The following is a 21,703-nucleotide window of genomic DNA, read 5'->3' as shown; positions in this document are numbered from 1 at the left end:
CACGTTTAATTCTGCCTTTGCGCCTGGCTGTGGCTGCAGCTGTTGGTCATCCCTCCACCAGCTACTACTTAACTTACCAACCTGGTGTTGATAGCTCCACCTTGCAGACTTTCGCGGCAGGAGGGAAGCCTGGTGGGAAGGGACATTGTAGGGAGAGCCTCAGTGGCCTCCTTCCTAAGAGAGCACAAATATAGTGGAAGCAGATTTGCAGCTTCTCACAAGTTTAGTCTTTAGAATGTGCAGAATCAGAATTCTGCATCTGGCAAATCACAATTCTGCATCTGGTAAATCAGAATTTAAAAGTTGGCAAGCGCTTTGACTTATTTAGGTTTCTTTTATTATCAAGTTCATAAAAGGGCACTTTTCTTTCTCACTCTCAATAGGAATTCTTGGGCCTCGAGGGGTCGTTTCTTAGTTCTTGCTCTGGTTGTTCTTCCTTTTGTCTCTTGCTGTTCTGTGGACTGGAGGGGTCCATAGGTTTTGAGTTTCTTTTCTGCCTTTTGTAAGTTGCCATTTGTTCTCCCAATCCTGCATGTGACTGGGGTTGGGGGAATTCTGTAGTTGGCTTTGTGCATTGTTTTCTGTACCAGAACTTGATTTAAGAACAGCTATCAATGCTGTCATAATGATATCACATTTGCTCCAGGAAAGCACACTTTCAGTTACCTCTAGCACTGTCCCCACCAAAGACAGGCTGAGCTCTGACCTTCCCTTCTTGGGCCACTCACTCCTGTGTATGGTGAGGGCCTTTCTGACCGGTGGAGCCCAGGCTGCATGCAGCTGCTCTAGGAGCAAGGAAGACTGAAGCCAGGCAATGTTTGGCCAATCACAAGCACCGTTTGGTGAGGTGAGCATATTCAGATGATCATTTTAAGTAGCAGTTCCTCTAAAACTTCCACTAAAGGCCATTTGGCAGAAATCCCCCAAACACAGACAAGCTTGAGATGCTGGGTGGCCAAACCAAATGGCGAGTGCCCTATGCCAGCAAAACCGGAGAGAGCGTTAAGTCAGGGTTTCGGCCTGGGGAGGAGGGGGATGACCTCCACTGAGTGCTGTCTGTGCATCAAGTTCTGGACAAAGGCCCCGTGTGTCTCACAAACCTGGTTTTTCAAATTAGGAAATCAGTGGCTTGAGAAGTTAAAGTCTTGAGGCCTCCCAGGTGGTACATGGCTCAACCAACAGCATCTGTCTATATATTTTTAAGAGCATGCCAAGTAGTCATTAGAGTATGGAGTGTAGAAATTCACAGCACCACCCTTGACAGGAAACCAGGTGTAACTACACTTTTGTGTTCTACAGACACACAGATGGGGTTGGAGAGGAGGCTACCACCAGGACACTGTGGACATTGGAAGGCAAGGGTAAATAGAGTCTTGGGGTCTATGGGAGACAGGGTCCACAACACAAAGCCTGCCAAGCACCAATTTTGTAAAGTTCAGTTTTCATGAGGAGAAATGACTTGAGGAGAATCCAACTAGGTCTCCTCTCCTGTGGATCCAAATTGTACCAATTGAAAGGGGGAAAAGGGTGGCTTCAAGGCACCCCAGCTTTAAATTTTTTAGTAGTCTGAGGCTCTTCTCTTCAGCTTTTGCTGATTGTTTGCTGTCATTCCTTTATAAAACTCTTCCCAGTTTTTGAGGATAGATTGTGGTTGGCCCAACACAAGCAGCTTTTGCTCAGATTAGAGCACCGCGAGCTAAAATACTGCAGTTGCTGCCCACTGGGAAGCCCCTGAGGGAGACTCGGAGACTTAGGGGGAACGAACAATGAGGCCAGGTGCTGGTGGGTCACATGGTTACAGCTGCATGTGGACAAGCACAATTAAGGCAGTTTTACTGTGAAACAACAAATACAACAAAATCACAATGCCTGCCTGTGCTCTTATCTATAGGAACATTGTGGGATGGGGGTAGGATGTGACTGAAATGGTGCAGCCCTATCCACTTAGCCTGATTCAACCCACAGTAGCTCAAAACCACACTGGAAAATGGGAGACGCTTGTTTCTTAAATGAAAGGTGGCATGTTTTGAAGAATCTCCTGGCAATTTAATTGTTATATAAGTTATTTGGATTTTTAATAAAGGATGTTTCAACCTGAATTTTATAGATAAAGGGTTTTTGTTTCTCTCTCTCTCAAACTCATTTTCCCTATTGACAAATTTTGACCCAGGTCAGAGTAGCATAATCTATGATGCCTATGTCCAAATTAAATGACTCAGAATCAGAATCTCACATGTAAATAGAAATCTCACAGGGTGTGAAAGATATCGTCATATAATATATAAAGCTAAACAAAAAGTATCAGTTTTATCAAACACCTTGTAGGTCAAAGGTTAAACGATGTTGGAAGCACAGATAAACATGCAGTTGTGCCAGAAATCATGATGATGTTTAGAAAATGTTTTCTTTTCATTCTTCTTCTTCTTAGTGGGAAAATATCTATCAGAAAGTAGAAAAGAAGGGAGGTGAGGGCTGGGCTGGGGAAAGGCAGTTGTCAGGATGAGTGGTGGATCAGGGCATCCCATTTATTCTCACTCAGCCCAGGAGAAGGTCACACACAAGCCATGTCTAGAAGGAAGGTGGGAAAGCGTGAGACAGGTAAGGGAAGGCTGACCTCAGCCGAGCGAAGGGCAGAGAGGACTTGGCCACCAATGGAAGCTTTGCAAAGAGCAGGTGGAATCAGAGTGAGGCGTAACGGTCAATTGGAATGTATCTGACACACAGTCCTCGCCTTTTCCTTATCCTGTTTGAAAAATGTTGCCTAAAGCCAGTTTGGAAAGTGTACCAGGGAATTCCTTGCTGTTGGTTTGTGTGGGGCACAGAAGCAGCCACGTGTGTCACATTTCAAGGCAGGTGGACCAACTCTAGGGGCAGCGCAAGCTCCCTTCAGGCACATTTGCTGAGAAAGCGCGGTGTCCTCTGTGTCACAGGAGAGTTGGCTATGACCACCTAGTGTGGGTTGTGAGGGAGAAAGCAGGGTCCAGAAGGTCGTTCTGTGACTCTTTTCTTACTCCTAAATCTTAGGGAGATACTATTTGCCCTGAGGCTGATGGATAAGCTCCATTGGTTTCAATGGAAATGTTCAACCCTAGCTGAATGGGAGACACAGGAAAAATGAACACAAAATGTAAAAGTTCAAGTTGGAAAGCCAACGATGCAGTTCTAGCCTTTGTGGAAAAATCCATAGGCCGCTTTCTGAGATGTTGCATGTTCACGGTGCTTCTGTTTCCAAAGCAAACCAGGCTGCTGTGTGAAGCCACTGGTGCCGATCCTCACGATTCACTGAGATCAGAGACACAAGTTCACGTCCACCACCATGCACTAACTCACATCTCAGACAGAAGCGCACGTCCACACCCATGCGCTAACTCGCTTCTCAGAGCACTGGCTCACGGGCGGTCAGCTGGTGTATTCATCACCAGGGGGTAAACCTTACTGAACTAACTCAAAGGGGAGAGCTTCTCAAAATGCAAAGTGCATGCATATAATTGGGAGAGATTGATAAAGACAGAAATCCCTAAGTGTGAATCCCAGAGAGGCTGCCTCACTTGGCCAGCTGTGGAGCCCAAGAATCTGCATCTTACCAAGCTCTCCCAGTTCATTCTAACACGTGGTCTGAGAATCCCATGTTGAGAAACACCACTGGAAACGTGCATTTAAAAATAGTTCCTCAGAAGCCTACTGTCTGTTTAGGTTTACAGTTGGTAGAATGACACAAATGTATAAAAATACCTCCGTAAATATATCCTCAAGTAGGCTGAGTTGATAACGAACCCTTTCGCAATGTGTGTCTTAGTGAATAATGCCAGTATTGGCTCAGTTGAGTGGAACACACACAAACTCATTAAATCTCAAGTGTGTGTTTCAGGTGTTGGCGAGGTCACGTCTCTCCTTCAGCTTGGGTCACATAGAGGAACATCAGCAGCGGCTGGCCTGGGTGTTCTCCGCACCGCCTCTCTGGCTTGGTGATTTATCACTCCTCTCCCTTAGCTGCCTCGCCTTGGACATGCGTCTTGGCTATGACAAACATGCAGGGGATTGCACGGCCAAGAGTAGTGGGGTGGGGCCTAGGAGTCCAGGTGCTTATGTGATGGATGCTGCCCTTTTTTGTGGCCAAACACTGCGTCCACTTCTCCCATCTCAGCAGCACTGGTCCCTGCAGCTTGATGGATTGGGAAATCATTTGTAGCAACCATGGGGATACTCGGGAAAAGAACACTGAGAACATTGCACCTCCCAGGTTCTGGACCTTGATTGATGGTTACACACACGCACACCCATGAACACACACTTCCGTGCACATGCATCTTGCACACACAGAGTCTTGAGCTCACTGGTAATCTCCAGCTTAGAATTTACCATTGTCAGCTTGGAGAAAACAACATACTTTTCTGGAGAATAAAGGCCTCAGTGAATTTGTCCCCAAATTTTATGTCTCTCGTAACTTTGAGGGAATTTTGTTGTTGTTGTTGACAGCCTCGTGCCAAAGGGAAAGGACGAAATATTGGGCATGGCCTGCTCGTAGTGAAAGGTCATATTTCGCCGCACGTTTTCCTGATTCTGTGCTGATTCATCACACACTGAGATTTCCTATTAAATACCCTTCCTGACTCTATTGGAAATGACTGTAAGTGGAACAAATGAAGTCACCCTCAAAATAAGGACTGCCAGGAGAATGGTGGGTGGCAACTTTAACTGCTCCCCAACCTTGGGAAGCGGGGTTAATTTTTTTCCATTTTGATGGTGCTGCTTGGAGGTAAGATGATGGATTTACACTGGTGGAGCATTTTGCTTTTCACAGGGTGCTCTGACCAGGAGGCAGTCAGGCAAAGTACTAATTCCATTTCTTCCATGATGAGAAGCTAAAGCCCGGAAGGTGGAGGGCTCCTGCCCTGCCTGGGGAGTGGCTGCCTGAGCCTGGCCCGGAGCTGCTCTGCTGCAAAGCCACACCACAGTGATGGCCTGGTGGGCCTCTGCTGTCTTTGTTTGTTTGATTTAATTTCTTTTGTTTCTTTTTTTTTTTTTTTTTTTTTTGAGACGTAGTCTTGCTCCGTTGCCAGGCTGGAGTGCAGTGGCGCTATCATGGCTCACTGCAAACTCCACCTCCTGGGTTCAAGCGATTTTCCTGCCTCAGCCTCCCAAGTAGCTGGGACTACAGGCACCTGCCTCTGCGCCCGGCTAATTTTTGTATTTTTAGTAGAGACGGGGTTTCACCATGTTGGCCAAGATGATCTCGATCTTTTGACCTCGTGATCTGCCCACCTTGGCCTCCCAAAGTGCTGAGATTACAGGCGTTAGCCACTGCGTCTGGCCTCTTTTTGATTTAATTTTCAATTGACACATGATAATGTATAGGGTACCTTGTGATGTTTCAATACATGTTTACATTGTTTAATGATCGAATCAGGGTAATTAGCATATCCATCATCTCATACTTGCCATTTCTTTGTGATAAGAACATTCAAAGTTCATTCTTCTAGCTATTTTGAAATATACAGTACATTATTGTTAACTATAGTCATTTGCAATGTGGGTGAACCTAGAGGACATTATGTTAAGTGAAATAAGACAGGTACAGAAGGACAAATACTGCGTGATCCCACTCACATGTGGAATCTGAAAATATTCATCTCCTGGAGACAGAAAATAGAATGGTGATTTCCAGAGGAGGGGGTGGGGGTGGGGGTAGGCAGAGTGAAGAGAGGTTGGTCAGTGGGTACAAAGTTACAGTTAGATAGGAGAAATAAGTTGTGAGCCTTTTAAAATTCAAACCCTCCCTTTCTTCCTTTATTCTTTTGTGTTTCTCTTAAACTCCCTCTCTAAAAATAAAATCCAGGGCGGCTGAGTTTGTAAGATTTTCCTCTTACAATGACATTTTTGAATATCACCCTATGTATAACTTATATCACTCATTGCCAATCCTTCTGACAAAGTTGTACGTTTCTGTGGCATTCTTGGAAATTTGTACCTGAAAGATTGTCTTCTTTGAATAACTGATCTATTTCCTTTTATCAGATAAGAAGATTTATGTTCTTCTTGTCTTCCAGAAAGCTTAGAGCTAAATTTAACATTTAGCCTTTTTTTTAACCATGACCTTTGTATTATGTTTCTTTTCCTTCTATGAGGTTTTAAAAAGTTCTGCATTTTAGCCTTATTTTATACGCACCTTTTAGTATGAGCCAAAGGTTTTGGAAACAGGCATTTTGCATAAACGTTTTCTTCTCTCAGTTTAAATTGCTGCGACGTGAAAACATCAAATGCCCTAAACAAGCTGTAAGATTATTAAATTCAATTAGGTAGGTCACATAATACATGTTTTTTAAATTATTACAAACATTGTAGAGTAAATGTTGTTATGGGAGAAATTTAGTGTGTAAAATGACACTGTAAACAATACCAGGCTCATGACAAACGGTCATGAAATAAAATCAGTCCTCAAGGGAAGTCGAGAAGTTCAACGGAAGAATGCTAAGGCTTCATTTTAGTTGTGAAGAATCGCCAAGCAAGTCCCATAAAATACATGGGAAAAGATCATGTTTGCTCTGCAGAGAGACACAGGCTGAGCCACAGGGTTGCTGTGATTTGTTCCAACTGCAGGCTCTCGGCCTACCGGGCTGCCTTCCTCACCTCCTCATGGTCAGGTGGCAGGTGTGTGGTCTCAGACGAACTGATTCCATTCTGAGACTCATTTCCCTAATCTGGAGAATGGGATCATAGTACCCACCTCAATGGGCAACGTGGACAATTAAAGTGATTTGTGAGAAGGGATTAGCACAGTGCCTGGCACAATTTTCCTTCAAATTTGAATTCTACTACGTGGTAAAAAATACAAAGCATTGCATGTTCTGTTTCATAATAAATGCTGTGCAGAACCATGTGTTAGATTTTTTTTTTAAGTTTTGCTGGCGTATATCACATACACAGAAAAGCGTCTAAGTCAAGTGTGTAGCCGCCTGGATTTTTACAGTGAACACTCATGTACTAGCATTTAGGTTAAGAAACAGCCTCAGAAACCCTCCTCCTGTCACCTCCTAGTCAATTTCCCATCCTAGGAAGTTACCCACTATCCTGATTTCTTTTGCCTTTTTTTTTTAAGAGTCAGTGTCACTCTGTCGCTGGGCTGGAGTGCAGTGGTGTGATTATAGCTCACTGACACCTCTGACTCCTGGGGTTCAAATGATCCTCCTATCTCAGCCTCCACAGTAGCTAGCACACACCGCCACAACCAGCTAATTTTTAAATTGTAGAGATGGGGTCTTGCTATGTTGCCCAGGCTAATGTCTTGCCTATTTTTGTGCTTTACATAAATGGAGTCATATGGTGTGTACTCTTTCGTGTCTGGCCTCTTTCACTCAATATGTTTGCAAGATTTATCCATGATGTGTGGGTAGCACGAGTTTGTTGTTAGTTCCTGTAGCTGTATAGATGTCCAACGTATAATACCAGAATGTATTTATTAATTGTACTATTGAAAGAAATTTGGGTTTCCTGTTTGAGGACTTTATGAATAAAGCTGATATGAACATTCTTGTACATCTTTGGTAAACATACACCCATTTCTATTGGATATATACCTAGAGATGTAATTGCTTTGAAGGTATGCATATTGATCAGTGTAATCACCAGATCCTTCTTGCCCACTGCAGAGATAAAATCAGTTCACTGAGACAGCAGTATTGCAGTAGAGAACAAGTTTAATAAACAGGGCTAGCCAAGCAGAACAGGAGTTTTTACTTTATTACTCAAATCAGCCTCTCTCAGAACTCAGAGGCTAGGCTAGGTAGGGGTTTCATGGGTTTCATGGCTAATTTGGTGACCAGCAGGCTAGGGAATGAGTGCTGCTGATTGGTTGGGGATGAAATCATAGGGGTGTGGAAAATGGTCCTGGTGCACTGAGTCCACCTCAGGGTGGTGTCCACTGGACTGGTTGAGTCATGAGTCATGGGTCAGGTGCAGTCATTCATTTGCCAGAATGCAGAAGTCTGAAAAACATCTCAGAATAACAATTTTAGGCAATATAAAAGCAGTGTTATCTATAGGAACAATTGGAAAAGTCACCAATCCTGTGACCTCTGGCCACGTCTCCTAAGAGGCAAGGAATTATAGAAAAGCAAGCCAGAGAACAGTGGCTGGTTATCATTTAAGCCTGCATCTTAGTAGAATTCAGACCCCTCCCAAAATCCTAATCTTGTGGCCCTCCATTCATTTTACAAAGGCAGTTTCAGTCCCTGAGCAAGGAGGGAGTTAGTTTCAGGGAGGGACTGTTACCTTCTCTGTTTTAAAGTTAACAAAGGCAATTAGCTTGTGAGAATAGAAGCAAGATGGAGTTAGTTAGGTTAAATTTCTCTTACCGTTAAAAATTTTGCAAAGGCAGTTTCATCAGCTCTAGTAAATCCTATTAGTTTTCCAAAGTGGCTGTGCCAATTTATACTCCCAATATAGTGTGGGAGTTCCTCTTTATCGTTATCAATCCTTGGTATTTTATCTCTTTTTCATGTTGGCTTTTTCACTTGTATTAGCAAGGGCTCTCCAGAGAAACGGAACCAATAGAATCTGTATAGATATATGGAAAGAGACTTATGATGAGGAACTCACCCATGTGATCATGGAGGCTGAGAAGCACAGGATCTGCTGTCTGTAACCTGGGGATGTGGGAGAGCTGGTGTAGTTCCTGTCTAAACCCAAAGGCCTGAGAAACAAGGAAGCCAGTGGTATAGGTCCTGGTCCAAGCCCAAAGGCCCAAGAACCAGGTGTCAATGTCTGACGTCCCAGGGTAGGAGACAGATGTCCTTTTTGCCAAGGTCACTCTCCCTGATGCCTTTCTGTTCTATTCCTACCCTCAAAGGATTGGTCAACACCTCCCACATTAGGGAGAGTGGGTCTTTACTCAGCCAAGTGATTCAAATGCTAATCTCTCCCAGAAATACCCTCAACACACCCCAGAAATAATATTTTACCTGCCACCTGGGTATCACTCAGCCCAGTCAAATGGACACATAAAATTCACTATCACACATTATGGTGTAGTGTTGTCTCACTATGCTTTTAATTTGCATTTCCCAGATGACTGTTGCATTTTTAGCATTACCTTATATTGTTTAGAAAATAAGATACAGTATAATATACAAAGCAACATGTAACTAAACATATAAAGCAAAAGCTAATAAAAATATATAAACAGAAGTTGGTAAAGCACAAATATAATGAATGATTTTAAATATTTTCATTTAATAATTTAGTAGATCTAGTAAACCATAAGTAATCAAGGATGAAGAGGATCTTACGTTCATAATTTCATGTAATAATACATATAAAATTTACATCCTACAAATATAGAATATATAACTTTCCCTTATTTTTTTCTCCTTTGTACTTTATAAAATTTCTAAAATTCAATTAGGTTCTTGATGATGAAAACATTTCAAATAGTTCAGGAAAGTAGAGATTTTAGAGTCATCAGTCTCTGATCAAAATAAAAAAATAGATAAATAAATTGTATAAAGACCCAAGCTGAACTGTTTAATATTAGAGTGCACTCTCATAAAGTGTCCCTAAAGCAAAGGAGAAGTCAAGGCTGAAATTCCAAGTTAAAGAAATAGTAATTCAAACTAGAAGACCTCGTAGCAAATTTATCGCATCCAGGAAAAGTTATATTTAGAGGAAATAGCTTCAGATACCTTCTTTATTATAGAAGAAAATTAAAACTACAAGTCAGAATTCATGTTAAGAAACTCAAAGAAAAAAATGACAAAACAAACCAAAAGGACCTATGAAAAGGAAATTAATTGGGATAGGAACTGGTATTAATGAAGTAGACACAGGGGCTACCAAATGGTTACTTAAATTCAGGATTAAGGTTAAAAAGATAAGCAATGCCTAAAGTCTTCTAACCCTGGACATGATGAGGAGCCTAAAACAAGTGTATTGATTCTCCAGTTGTTTTGTCTGCTTTGCTGTAAAATATGAACAACAGCAGCAGTAACAATAGCAATACAGTTGTGCCCAGCATGACATTTTAGTCATTGATGCCTCGCATACAGGACAGCAGCCCCACGACATTATAATACCACATTTCTATTCCTTTTCTACATTTGGATGTGTTTAGATGCACGAATATTTACCATTGTGTTACAGCTGCCTACAGTACTCAGTACAGTAACATGTGTGCAGGTTTGTTGCCTGGGAGCAATAGGCTACAACGTGCAGCCTTGCCGTGTGCTGGGCTACATTATCTAGATTTGTGTGAGTACACTCCGTATTGTTCACACAGCAACAACATCGCCTACATTTCTCAGAATGTATCCCCATTAGTAAGTAGTGCATGACTACACCTAAGAAGGTGTCAGTGGTCACAGTAAAGTTTAAAATGTAACATGCTGTAATGCAACTTAAGCAGTGCATACAATATCTAGGAGGCCTGTATAAGGAGTCTGTAATATACATGCAATGGTGCCAACCTCAGGCTACTAAAAACACGAAACTGATGGACTGTGAAGGGAGTGGACGATCTATTTGTCAGCAAGGCATGCGCACCACATGTGTAAATATCCTGAAGAAGATACCTCAAGTGTCTGTCATGCAGCCAACAGACAGTATCTGCAGGGCCCTTTACAAACCAAGAAGAGGGAAATTGGATTCTTTCCATTTGCAGACATTTTCAGACTCTTTCTTTCTTTTTTGAGACAGAGTCTTGCTCTGTCGCCCAGGCTAGAGTGCAGTGGCACAATCTTAGCTCACTGCAACCTCTGCCTCCCCGGTTCAAGCAACTCTCCTGCCTCAGCCTCTCAAGTAGCTGGGATTACAGGTGCCCGCCACCACGCCCAGCTAATTTTTGTGTTTTTAGTAGAGATAGGGTTTCGCTGTGCGGCCAGGCTGGTCTCAAACTCCTGACCTCATGATCCACCCACCTCGGCCTCCCAAAGTGCTGGGATTACAAGTGTGAGCCACCGCGCCAGACCTTTCAGACTCTTTCTGAACAATCTGGGGAAGTCACAGTATTGATATGGGCCATGAATTTATGAGAAACTGTTAAGTATAATAGATATTAAAAAACAGTTGATTTTTAGTTGGTAACAAAAGACTAAAATCTTTAATGCACTCTAGTTCCTTGAAATCTGATAACGCTGACGAGTCAGTTTCCGGAGCCAAATTTACCCACTTGACTCATCCTCACAAGAAATCAAATATCCTTGTTATAAGAGGAGAGCATCAAAACAAAACAAAAACAGACAGCACGGATGGGCTGCCTCATGTTGTATAGGATTCGAGACCCAGGAGCCATAGCTTAGAGGCCACTGTCCCTGGTCAGGCACACAGACAGGAAAGGAGGAGGGACCCAGCTGGCGTCTAGCTGGAGCAGCACCCAGGACACAGCATGGCAGCTGGCCAGGTCTCAGCCCTGGGCAAGAATCCACAAGAGGCGAAGGCATTTTCCATGCTGTGCCTCAGCCAGAAGTTCCAATGCAGGGATGTGGAGGCATTTTCTAAAACTTGCCTTTGTCTTGCTCCAAATGCAGGCACCATGCATAATGCTGAGCATGGTCTGTGACTCGCGCGCTGGCAGGACTTTATGGCCAAGGTGCCTCGTGCCACCCACCACGTGTGGTAGTGGCAGTCATTTGTGTAACACTCAGACACCCAAATAAAGGGGCAAGCATCCTAAACTGGTACAGCTTTACTGTCCTGGGAGGCCTTACCCACTTCTCAAAAGAATGTGCTGTTTGCTAACTTCAGTACTAAAATATCTGAGTTGTGTTACCTGAGGGTTTTCCAGCTGTTTTTGCAGGTGAGTGTACTGTGAGCTAAGCAGGCTCTAGACCCATATCTGCCATCCGCCAGCTGGGTGGCTGTGGGAGCACCTCTTTCCTTCTCCGGATTTCCCCCACCTTTTATGAATGTCACTGAGCACATGAACTCCAAGTGAGCACTGCTGGGGCTAGCCTCCTGAAATTTTTGGAGACCCTAGTTCCCCTCCCCAGTCTCCACGCAGCACATACCTTGTTGCGGTCACCTGACCTTCCAAGAGGACATGAACAGCAGGAAGTGATTTCCAATCACGTTGGACAGGCTGTGCCTGCAGCCGGCAGGACTTCCTGGTCCTGGCATTTCAGGTGAATGACCCTTGTCTGGGGTTGAAGATGAAGCTTCCCCAGGTCCCCTTAAGGACTGCCTGGCATCCCTCCCTATCTCCTTTCAGCCACTCCAGGTACAGCCTGCCAGGCTGTCGCCTCCAGTTTCACACGTCCTTGCACCTGCCTGGGCGATGGCACTTGGGACACACTCATGCACACCCCACCCTTAGGGGAGGAGGTTATGCCCAGTGGGTGGTCCACAGAATGAAGCCAGGGAGTAAATGCTTCCTCTGTCTCTCTGCTGGTCTAGTAGAGTGGAGCCAGCGGAGATAATGCTCCCTGTCTGGGGATGGAGGGGTGGGGACTTAGGGGCAAGGGGAAGCTGAGAAGAGATTACACAGAGGAGATGATATGAGGCGAATCTTCAGAGGTGGGAGCTTTAGGGGGAAAGTGGTAGCGATTGGAGTCAGAGGCAGCAGTGCCGTCAAAAGTCTAGGCTGCAAGAGCCTGCTAAGAGTTATGTTCTCCAGGGCAGGGCAGGGCAGGGCAGAGGGAGGTGCCCAAGGGACAGAGGAGGCAGTGGCCGCCAGCCTGGGGTCCTAGGAGTTCCCCGGCACCTGTTCCTCCTCCTCAGCCCCGGCCCACCCCTGCAGCTCCTCACCAGGTTCAGACGTCCTGGCTCTGGTCCTCCCACCTCATCTGGGCACCTTGCCAGTCCTTTCGCTTCCTCTGCATGCACTGAAGCCCTACCAGCTGGTGAGGAGTGTGTTTGGAGGCAGGGTTTGACTTCTTACACCAGCATCCTGTGCTGTGTCCGGGCTCCTCAGGTCTCTGTGCTTAACACAATTCCAAATGGAAGAAAGGGAGGAGGAAGCACGGTTTTCAAGAATCGCAGGCCTCAGGGGCACAATTTGAGCTCCAAGTCTTTATTTCTTGGTTATCATTAAGAATCAGTTGTATATTAGAATTCTAAATAGGCCTGGTGCAGTGGCTCAGGATTATAATCCCAGCAATTTGAGAGGCTGAGGCCAGAGGATTGCTTGAGACCAGGAGTTTGAGGTCAGGCTGAGCAGCGTAAAGAGGTCCCATCTCTACAAACAACAACGACAACAATAAACTATTATTAAAAAAATAAAAATAAATTTTAGAAAATTCAGAATGACCAACACTTTCATTCAGGGTTCTAACTATTGATAAAAAGAAATATATGTATTTTTTTTCTTTTAAACCAATGATGTGAGACATTAATGTTCCGGGCAGTTGTGAGGAATCTCCACCACAGCACCTCTCCTCACCCTCCCGTTTCCAAATGAAAGCCAGGCTGTGGATACTGGCCTGGTGACAAGAGAACATGGAAAATGGAAAGGATGTGAGTTTAAGGACTCTTTGGACACAGTACAGTGTGTCTAAATTTCTCAATCTTTATGTTTTATACGCAGAATATAAATATTCAACATCCTGGCCTTGGACCCACGACTGCGTTCCTGTGGCGGGAGGCAGCCAGCAGCTCAGGGGCCCGTGCAGCACTTCCCGGTGCCTCCAGGGGATCCTCCCGCCCACCCCACCCCACCCCCGCCGCTGTGCCCCCACCGCCGCTGTGCCCCCGCACCCCCCCGCCACTGTGCCCTGCCCACCGCATTATTTATACGACATGTCTCATGCTTTCTGTGGAAAATTGTTCCACTTAGCTTCCTGCAAGGATATTTTGGGACTGGGAACCTTGGCTTTTGATTTTTCCTTTCTCTACCTTGCACAACAGCTCTAATTCCCAATTCTCTTGGATTTTCTCTTCTCTCCTGCTGCTCTTTGGGCTGAAAAATAGGAATTCTCTTTTACTGTTTTGTTTCAATTTTCTGAGACCTATCAGTACCTAGAGCACAAACTTGTTTTTCTCCGTGATATTCTTGTTTCAGATAGAAAGCATCAAGTGTCTGAGCAGCAAGAACATTTTTGTTTACTTACATTTTATAATCGTGGAATTCAGGAAAGGCCTTGCAGGAGGTAAGTTAGCATAGAGTTTCAGAGCTAGGATTCTGCCTCAGTGCCGTGATCTACAAAGGAATGTGTAGTAGAATTTGGAAAATCACTGCATTTGATGCAAATACCTAGTGAACTCTAGGCTGCTAAAACTTCTCAACCACTCATTGCGTGGCTGATTCACGTGGAGTTCCTGCATAACAAAATTCGGGTAGAAGTGATATATGAGAAGTAAGTACCAACACCTCCTGTTGGAGATGTGAAATTGGGCAAGCCGTTCTTACCTGGGATCGCAGCTTTCTTACCTGGCTAAAAGTGGGGAGGTTGAATGCACTTGATATCTAAGCACCCTTATAGACTTCCCTTGCTACCTGGGCCCACGGTGGGCGTATTTTTCTCTATGGCCACTAGATGTCCCAGGAGCACCCACTTTGGGGCTGAGCTGTCTAAGACACCTGGGGCTCCATCCTGCGTCCTTGGAATCTGCTGACGTGAGGAAGACAGTGTTTGGGTTTCACTTCTGTATGATTTTGGGGCTGCTGTCTCAGCCACTGAGACTCAGACAAGAATTTTAAGACACCAAAACAACCCCTTAGTTTTCTTGATGGCTGTTTGAAACCAACAGAACCATTCACATTTTCAGGAATGGATTCTTGTTAATGCCATGAAGTAGGAATTCACAAGGGATTTTCCAAACATCAGTGAACTCACAAAGGAAGTGTTATTATGGAGTATCTATGTGCTTGAGGCATACAGAGTCTGTAAAAATGAGAGAGCCACAGCTGCCTCTGTGTCGTTGGCCTGACGGGAGGCTCCTGGGCGGCTCTGCCCTGTGGGGACACTCTGAAGAACAGGCACCCTGTGCTCAGGGCCACCGTGAACCATGGAGAGGGCGGCATGGAGGAGGAGGTGAAGAAGCCCACAAAGAGGGGTCAGGTCAAGGACACCATGAGAGATCCCTCGTCTGCCACTTCCAAGGCCAGAAGCCCGGAGTTCCCATCACACCCCACAGCAACTATGCAGTGTGAGACCATTGGTTCATTTAGCCGGGAAAAGGGCAGAAATCTTTCAGGGTGGATTTAAAGAGAACTGCAAATCCATCTGCAGCCATCTTAGATAGATGAATGTGAAGTTTAACAAAACTAGCTCTGTCCAAGTATCCAAGTGGGAGATTTCCAAGAAGCCATCACTAAGGCTACTACTGGCAGTGGCAGTGGTGGCATTAGAAATAGCAGCATGCCCAGAGATAACTTTCCAATTTAGTGTAAGGGGAAATTGTATGACACTACAAGGACCATATTGTAAGCTTAGCTGTCTAATATGCAAACCAGATATGCATTTTTAGTTTAAATTAATTTTAACATGTAGAAGCAATTCATAGTTACCCCCAAAAAACAAACCCTAAGAACTTTTAAAATGCATTTAATAGAACTCTAAAGAGTACATAAGAGAAAATATGTGAAATATAATAACAGTAGCACACCATTAATTTATGATGGTTCTTAACCAGTGTGTAAAGGTTTAATACTACCTGATAGGAGAAAAGGTTAAGGAGGATATGCATTTTTCACTTGTATATAAAATGGAGAATATGCATTTTTTTATTGTTAAACTGAAGAAATGAATTCAGTCACTTACGAAGTGTAACCTCTTCTAAAAAAAAATCTGTGTGACAGATCATACAATAACAGCGCTCACTTCTTGTGATCATATACCCCAGCATTTAAACATTAAGTCAGTTTAGCTAGCTACCTTTCAGAAGCTGGTTATTATGACTATTATTTTACATTCATAATTCAATTTTTATAAACAACATAATGCCAGTTGCTGTAATTCAAAATTTATATGCCAAGGATGCCAATGTTGTGCCCTGTCATATTTTACAGTCTGAACAAACCTACAGCCTCCAGCAGCCTGAAGGGTGTACGCTTTACATATACAGCACAGAGTAATCAGCCCACAATTCATATGCATATATGTTACAAAGCATGTGTCTTTGTGAAAATCTTGTACACTTATATGACACTCAGTTTCTATTTTGTTGTTGTTCTTAAATTGCTTCCCCATTCCTCTCCTTCTCCTTCAGTGTTATAGATGTTATGTTTTCATCCTTTCATTGTGGGTACAGCGCCTTGTGTAAGATCCCAGATGCAGTCAGCATGCCTGGGTTCAAATCTCGACCTTGTCCTTTTCTATCTGTGTTTTCTTAGGCAAATATCTTAATTTCTGTCTGCCTAGGGAGATGGAGGATAGTAACAGGACCTACCTTACTGAACTGGTAGGGAGAGTAAGTGAGTTAAAACATGCAGAGGTCTTAGAACAGTGCCCGACACCCCTTTAGTAACCATGCATTCATTGAGAAACCATGTATTGTGTGTTGCTCTACCAGGCACGGTGCCAGGCTGCAGGGATTCTGGGATGGTGGGAGAAAACAGTATTCGAGAACAAGGGTTCCAATACCAGCTCTCAGATGCTGTGGGACTTTACTCGCCAGGTGCCTTTGGCTAAGCCACCCACTTTCCTAGGTCCTCAGTGTTCTCCTTGTCCAATAATAAAGATGGGATAGACAATCTCAAAATTACTTTCCAACTCTGAATATTCTTGGATGTCCTAATTCTAAGCCAAGTAGGCTCTGTGGAAATCTGCTCTCATTGGCCGAGGAGTCCAATCCACCACTGCATGGGTCCAGAATAAAGTGACCACGCTACATTAGACAAATTGCGTTGGCAATGCCATGCCTGTTTATGGAAAGTGGTTTTGGATGTTTTTGATACAAGGAGACATGGGGATATTCCATATTAGCATCAGTGGTTCAAGTGCTTTGGAGAGTACGTTAACGACAGGCTTTATGGATGGAAGGAGCCAACACATTTCTCCATGAAAAGTCCTCTAAGATGGTAGAGCTTATGGTTATGATAGAAAGATGGGATGAAGGGCACCCCTCAGAATTTCACAGATGTTGAAACAGTTGAATAGAGGAAGTTAGTCAGTTTGTGTCAAATGAATAAATAGGAAAAGTTAAAACTAGAAGTGATGAGGGAATAGAACAAAGTGTCCAGAACAGCCTCAGTGAATATCTACTATATGTCCACCTGAAAGTGCATTAGGACCCATTTAGAGATTCTTTGGAAGTTCTGGAAAGGGGTGGACAGACAAAGCTTACACATCTGGTTAACCACGTAGATCTGCATTTCAGCTTTTCAAGTAGCAAAAGAATAAACTTACCTTTAGACTTATTATTCCATTCCCATACGAGACATATGATGGGTTAGATGCTCACCTTACATGCCCCCATGGACCTCTGTCCTTCTGTCCAAAGTGTCACCGTTAATTATATGTTTGGCTGTTTCTTCTCATCTGCAACATAAGTTCTATGTTGTGTGAATTGCCTACTGCTGTACCCACAGAGCCCAGCACAGTGTCTAGCACATAGGAGAGAATATATATGCGTGGATATATGTTGAGTGAATGGAAGGGATGGCTTCTTTGGACGGCCCTGCCTTCTTAATTGTGAATACATGGTACATAGAAGACTGTCTCTTTTGGTGGCTTTGTTTTTTGGGAGAGGAATGAAGAAAAGACAAGTGCATTGCTGTGCGTGTCTGGTAAGATTTGCAAGCTGATCTGGCCAGAGGTCCAATTCTGCCCCTCACATCGTCCTGCACATAAAAAGGGAGTGGACTTCCTTATCCTTGATAGGGGAAGGGGAAATGGAACTTCTTAATCTCGGCCACTTCTCGGCCTGTGGCTCTTTGCACTCCCACTGCAGCTGTCGGTCCTCTTGACAAAGTCCTGAATTTTCCCCCTCTATCTGCAGAGGGGTCTCTTCAGTTCACTTCTAGTGAGGTGGTTTTCTGATGCTATTAAATGGAGCCCCTCAGGGAAGCCAGTGTTGACGGGGCGTTTTCTGAGTCCTGTGACTGCATCCATATGGGACTGGGTGATGAGGGATGTTCTGTATGAATGTCTTATGACCAAAGGCACTGAAAGGACTGGTGCAGGGCTGGGAATTTGATTTACCTTGTTGGGGCATAAACTCTACTACTTTGTTTTCTCTCCACCCTACCCCTATCCCCAACCTCCAACCATCATGAGAAATGTTACTTCCTGAAGACGGGCAAGCCTGGCCTTTTGGAATTGCTGCACCGTATGTATGTGTGATCTCTTCTCTTGTCTCTGAGCACTTTGACCCTAAATCAACACTGCAGTCAGGTGGGAGGGGAGGTTCAGAGCCCAGCCTTCCCCTTGGGGGTCCAGGGAGGACTAGTGAGAGGAAGTCAGGCTGAGAGAGACTCCAGATTCCCCTCCTCTCTTTTAATCTCAGCAGCTGGTGTGGAAACTCCTCCCCATGCTGCCCTAACTCCACGTTATTATATCTTTACTCCATGGATGCTGTGGCAATGGACCATGGGATGCAGAAAGGAGATGTTCATGGCCAAATTCAAGCCTGGCAGTGTCATTCCTGCTTAATACACCCAACCCAAGATGAGCTCCCATCTGGCCATGCTGTGGCCCCACACCTGATCCCACATTGGAGTGTTATGTCTTTGTATTTATTTACCTTTACATAATTATGAGGCTACATAAATTTAGTTATTGCTGCCCATGAAACCAAACCCAGAAAGCTTACATAGGATGACATCTTTTGATCATAAGTGGAAGGAAGGATTCTAGTGTTGAAAACTCTCTACCTGATATTGTTATCTGGGTATCAGATTAGATTAACAATGGTAATAGAAAACTCACTCACCTGATTCAGTCACTGTTTAAACCCCCTTAATTATATCAACTCATTTAATGCTCACCATAATCCCTTCAGTAGGGAATTCTGATATCTCCATTTTATGACTGAGAAAATTGAGGCAAAATCGAAAAGCTTCAGAGTTTCTGCCTTGGGTGATTACTGTATACGGGACAAAGGAACAGCTCACACATGTGAGACTCATCTGTATGTCACAGGGCTACACATTACTTAGAATAATTGATTACCTGATTGGAGATTCTAGCAGAGGAATTTACTAACTTCATAACTTTCTTGGTGTGAAACTCATGGCTTCAAAACGGTCTACATAATTATGAAATTCAGATAATTTATTAGTTGCTTATTTTTAAGTTTGATAAAACATTACAGATCAGTGAATAATCGCTAACTATTGGGGGCATTGTCTAATTGTTCTTTCTTATGATTTATGTTGGGGGCTATAGGTTCACTGGTTAACCTGTCAGGTAGCAAGATTTATGTTTACATAAACTTTCCAGAATGTCTTCAACTCCACAGAAGTTATCTTTGAACATCACCTTTCTTGGACAGCTGTGCATTTGTTTACCCCAGTAATGATGCCAACTGTGTCTCAGGTAGACCTGTAAGCTCCAGGACAAGGGCCATGGTCTGTGTATTGTTTTTTTGTTTTTTGTTTTTTTTGAGATGGAGTCTTGCTCTGTCATCCAGGCTGGAGTGCAGTGGCGGAATCTCCATTCACTACAAGCTCCGCCTCCTGGGTTCACGCCATTCTCCTGCCTCAGCCTTCTGAGTAGCTGGGTCTACAGTCGCCCGCCACCACGCCCCGCTAATTTTTTGTATTTTTAGTAGAGACAGAGTTTCACCGTGTTAGCCAGGATGGTCTTGATCTCCTGACCTCGTGATCCGCCCGCCTCGGCCTCCCAAAGTGCTTGGATTACAGGTATGGCCCACTGCATCTGGCCTGGTCTGTGTACTGTTGTAACCTCCCCACCCAGCACAACTCTTGGGACTTGGTGAATGTCAAAAAAAAAAAAAAAGGCTTGTCTTTGATCTGTCAGAAGATTGTTCTCAGTACTAATGTAGAGGGAGTGCTTTGTGTTTTCCACTTGATTTCCAGTCTCACTGGCTACACTTGAATCCAAATAGGCTTTGGCTGTATTGAAAAGACAGAGATTTGGCACTGCCAAGTCACTTACACTAATGCTTTTGTTTCTGAGGTGGAATCCCCAAAGGAGGAAGACAAAAACAAAACATTTTGGAGAGGCTATTATATGCTGAGGACAGATACTTTCATTTCCATTATCTCATTTAATCCTCTCATTAGTGCTGTCAAGTAAGTATAAGTGTGTCCATTTTATAATTGAAAAAGCTAGTGATTCTTGCACACTGATTTTGTATGCTGGAACTTTGCTGAAGTTGTTCACCAGATGAAGAGCTTTGGGGCTGAGACTACGGCGTTTCCTAGATATAGGATCATGTCATCTGCATACGGAGATAGTTTGACTTCCTCTTTTCCTATTTGGATGCCTTCATTTTCTTCTCTTGCCTGACTGCTCTGGCCAGGACTTCTAATACTATGTTGAATAGGAGTGGTAAGAGGGGTATCCTTGTCTTGTGCCAGTTTTCAAGGGGAATGCTTCCAGCTTTTGTCTTTTCAGTATTATGTTGGCTGTGGTTTTGTTGTATATGGCTCTTTTATTTTGAGGTATGTTCCTTCAATACCTGGTTCATTGAGAAGTTCCAATGACATTCTTCACTGAACTAGAAAAAACTATTTCAGAATTCATGTGGAATCAAAATGAGCCCAAATAGCCAAGGCAATCCTAAGCAAAAAGGACAAAGCTGGAGGCATCACATTACATGACTTAAAACTATACTACATTTTTTGGCTAGAGTAACCAAAACAGCATGGTACTGGTACAAAAACAGGCACACAGGCCAGTGGAAAAGAATAGAGAGTCCAGAAATACTTACAACCTGCACACCTACTATCTGATCTTTGACAAAGCTGACAGAAACAAGCAATGGGAAAGAATTCTCTATTCAATAAATGGTACTGGGATAACTAGCTAACCATATGAAGGAGATTGAAGTTGGATCCCTTCCTTACACCATGTAAAAATGTAACTCAAGAGGGATTAAAAACTTACATGTAAAACCCAAAACTATAAAAACCCTGGAAGACAACCTAGGCAATACCGTACTGGACATAGGCATAGGGAAAGATTTCATGACAAAGATGCCAAAAGCAATTGCAACAAAAGCAAAAATTGACAAATAGGATCTAATTAAACTTAAGAGCTTCTGCACAGCAAAATAAACTATCAACAGAATGAACAGAAAACCTACAGAATGGGAGAAAATATTTGCAAACTATGCCTCTGACAAAGGTCTAATATCCAGCATCTGTAAGGAACTTAAGCAAATTTAGAAGAGAAAAGCAAACAGCTCCATTAAAAATGGACAAATGCGACTGGGCACGGTGGCTCACGCCTGTAATCCCAGTACTTTGGGAGTTCAGGAGTTTGAAATCAGCGTGGCCAACATGGCAAAACCCTGCCTCTACTAAAAATACAAAAATTAGCTGGGCGTGCTAGTGCATGCCTGTAATCTCAGCTACTCAAGAGGCTGAGACAGGAGAATCACTTGAACCTGGGAGGTGAAGGTTGCAGGGAGCCCAGAGCACACCACTGCACTCAGCTGGGGCAACAAAGCAAGACTCTGCCCCGCACCCCCAAAAAAGTGGGCAAATGACATGAACAGACACTTTTCAAAAGAAGACATACATGCGGCTAACAGGCACATGAAAAAAAGCTCAATATCACTAATATTGGAGAAATGCAAATTAAAACCACAGTGAGATACTATCTCACACTAGTCAGAATGACTGTTACTGAACTGTCAAAAATAACAG

At 43.7% G+C, this 21,703-nt stretch overlaps 2 protein-coding genes and 1 long non-coding RNA gene across 4 annotated transcripts in view; 1 reads left to right on the top strand and 2 right to left on the bottom strand.

The window, feature by feature from the left end:
- LOC134738006 (uncharacterized) overlaps window positions 1–21,703 on the top strand; it is a 347,768-nt gene that overhangs the window by 59,615 nt on the left and 266,450 nt on the right. The window lies entirely within an intron of this gene.
- Window positions 1–21,703, bottom strand: part of LOC129011217 (phosphatidylinositol 3,4,5-trisphosphate 3-phosphatase TPTE2-like) — a 716,449-nt gene that overhangs the window by 490,283 nt on the left and 204,463 nt on the right. The gene's annotated exons all lie outside the window — the stretch shown is intronic.
- Window positions 7,680–12,545, bottom strand: LOC134738012 (uncharacterized). The gene is made up of 3 exons (XR_010123489.1): window positions 11,997–12,545; window positions 8,352–8,553; window positions 7,680–7,982 (listed from the first exon to the last, which is right to left on the bottom strand). It is a non-coding gene; the product is annotated as an uncharacterized LOC134738012 (long non-coding RNA).

The sequence above is a fragment of the Pongo pygmaeus genome, chromosome 14, assembly GCF_028885625.2.
Source record: "Pongo pygmaeus isolate AG05252 chromosome 14, NHGRI_mPonPyg2-v2.0_pri, whole genome shotgun sequence".
Lineage (NCBI taxonomy): Eukaryota > Metazoa > Chordata > Mammalia > Primates > Hominidae > Pongo > Pongo pygmaeus.
This window is presented reverse-complemented; position numbering and strand designations above follow the sequence as displayed.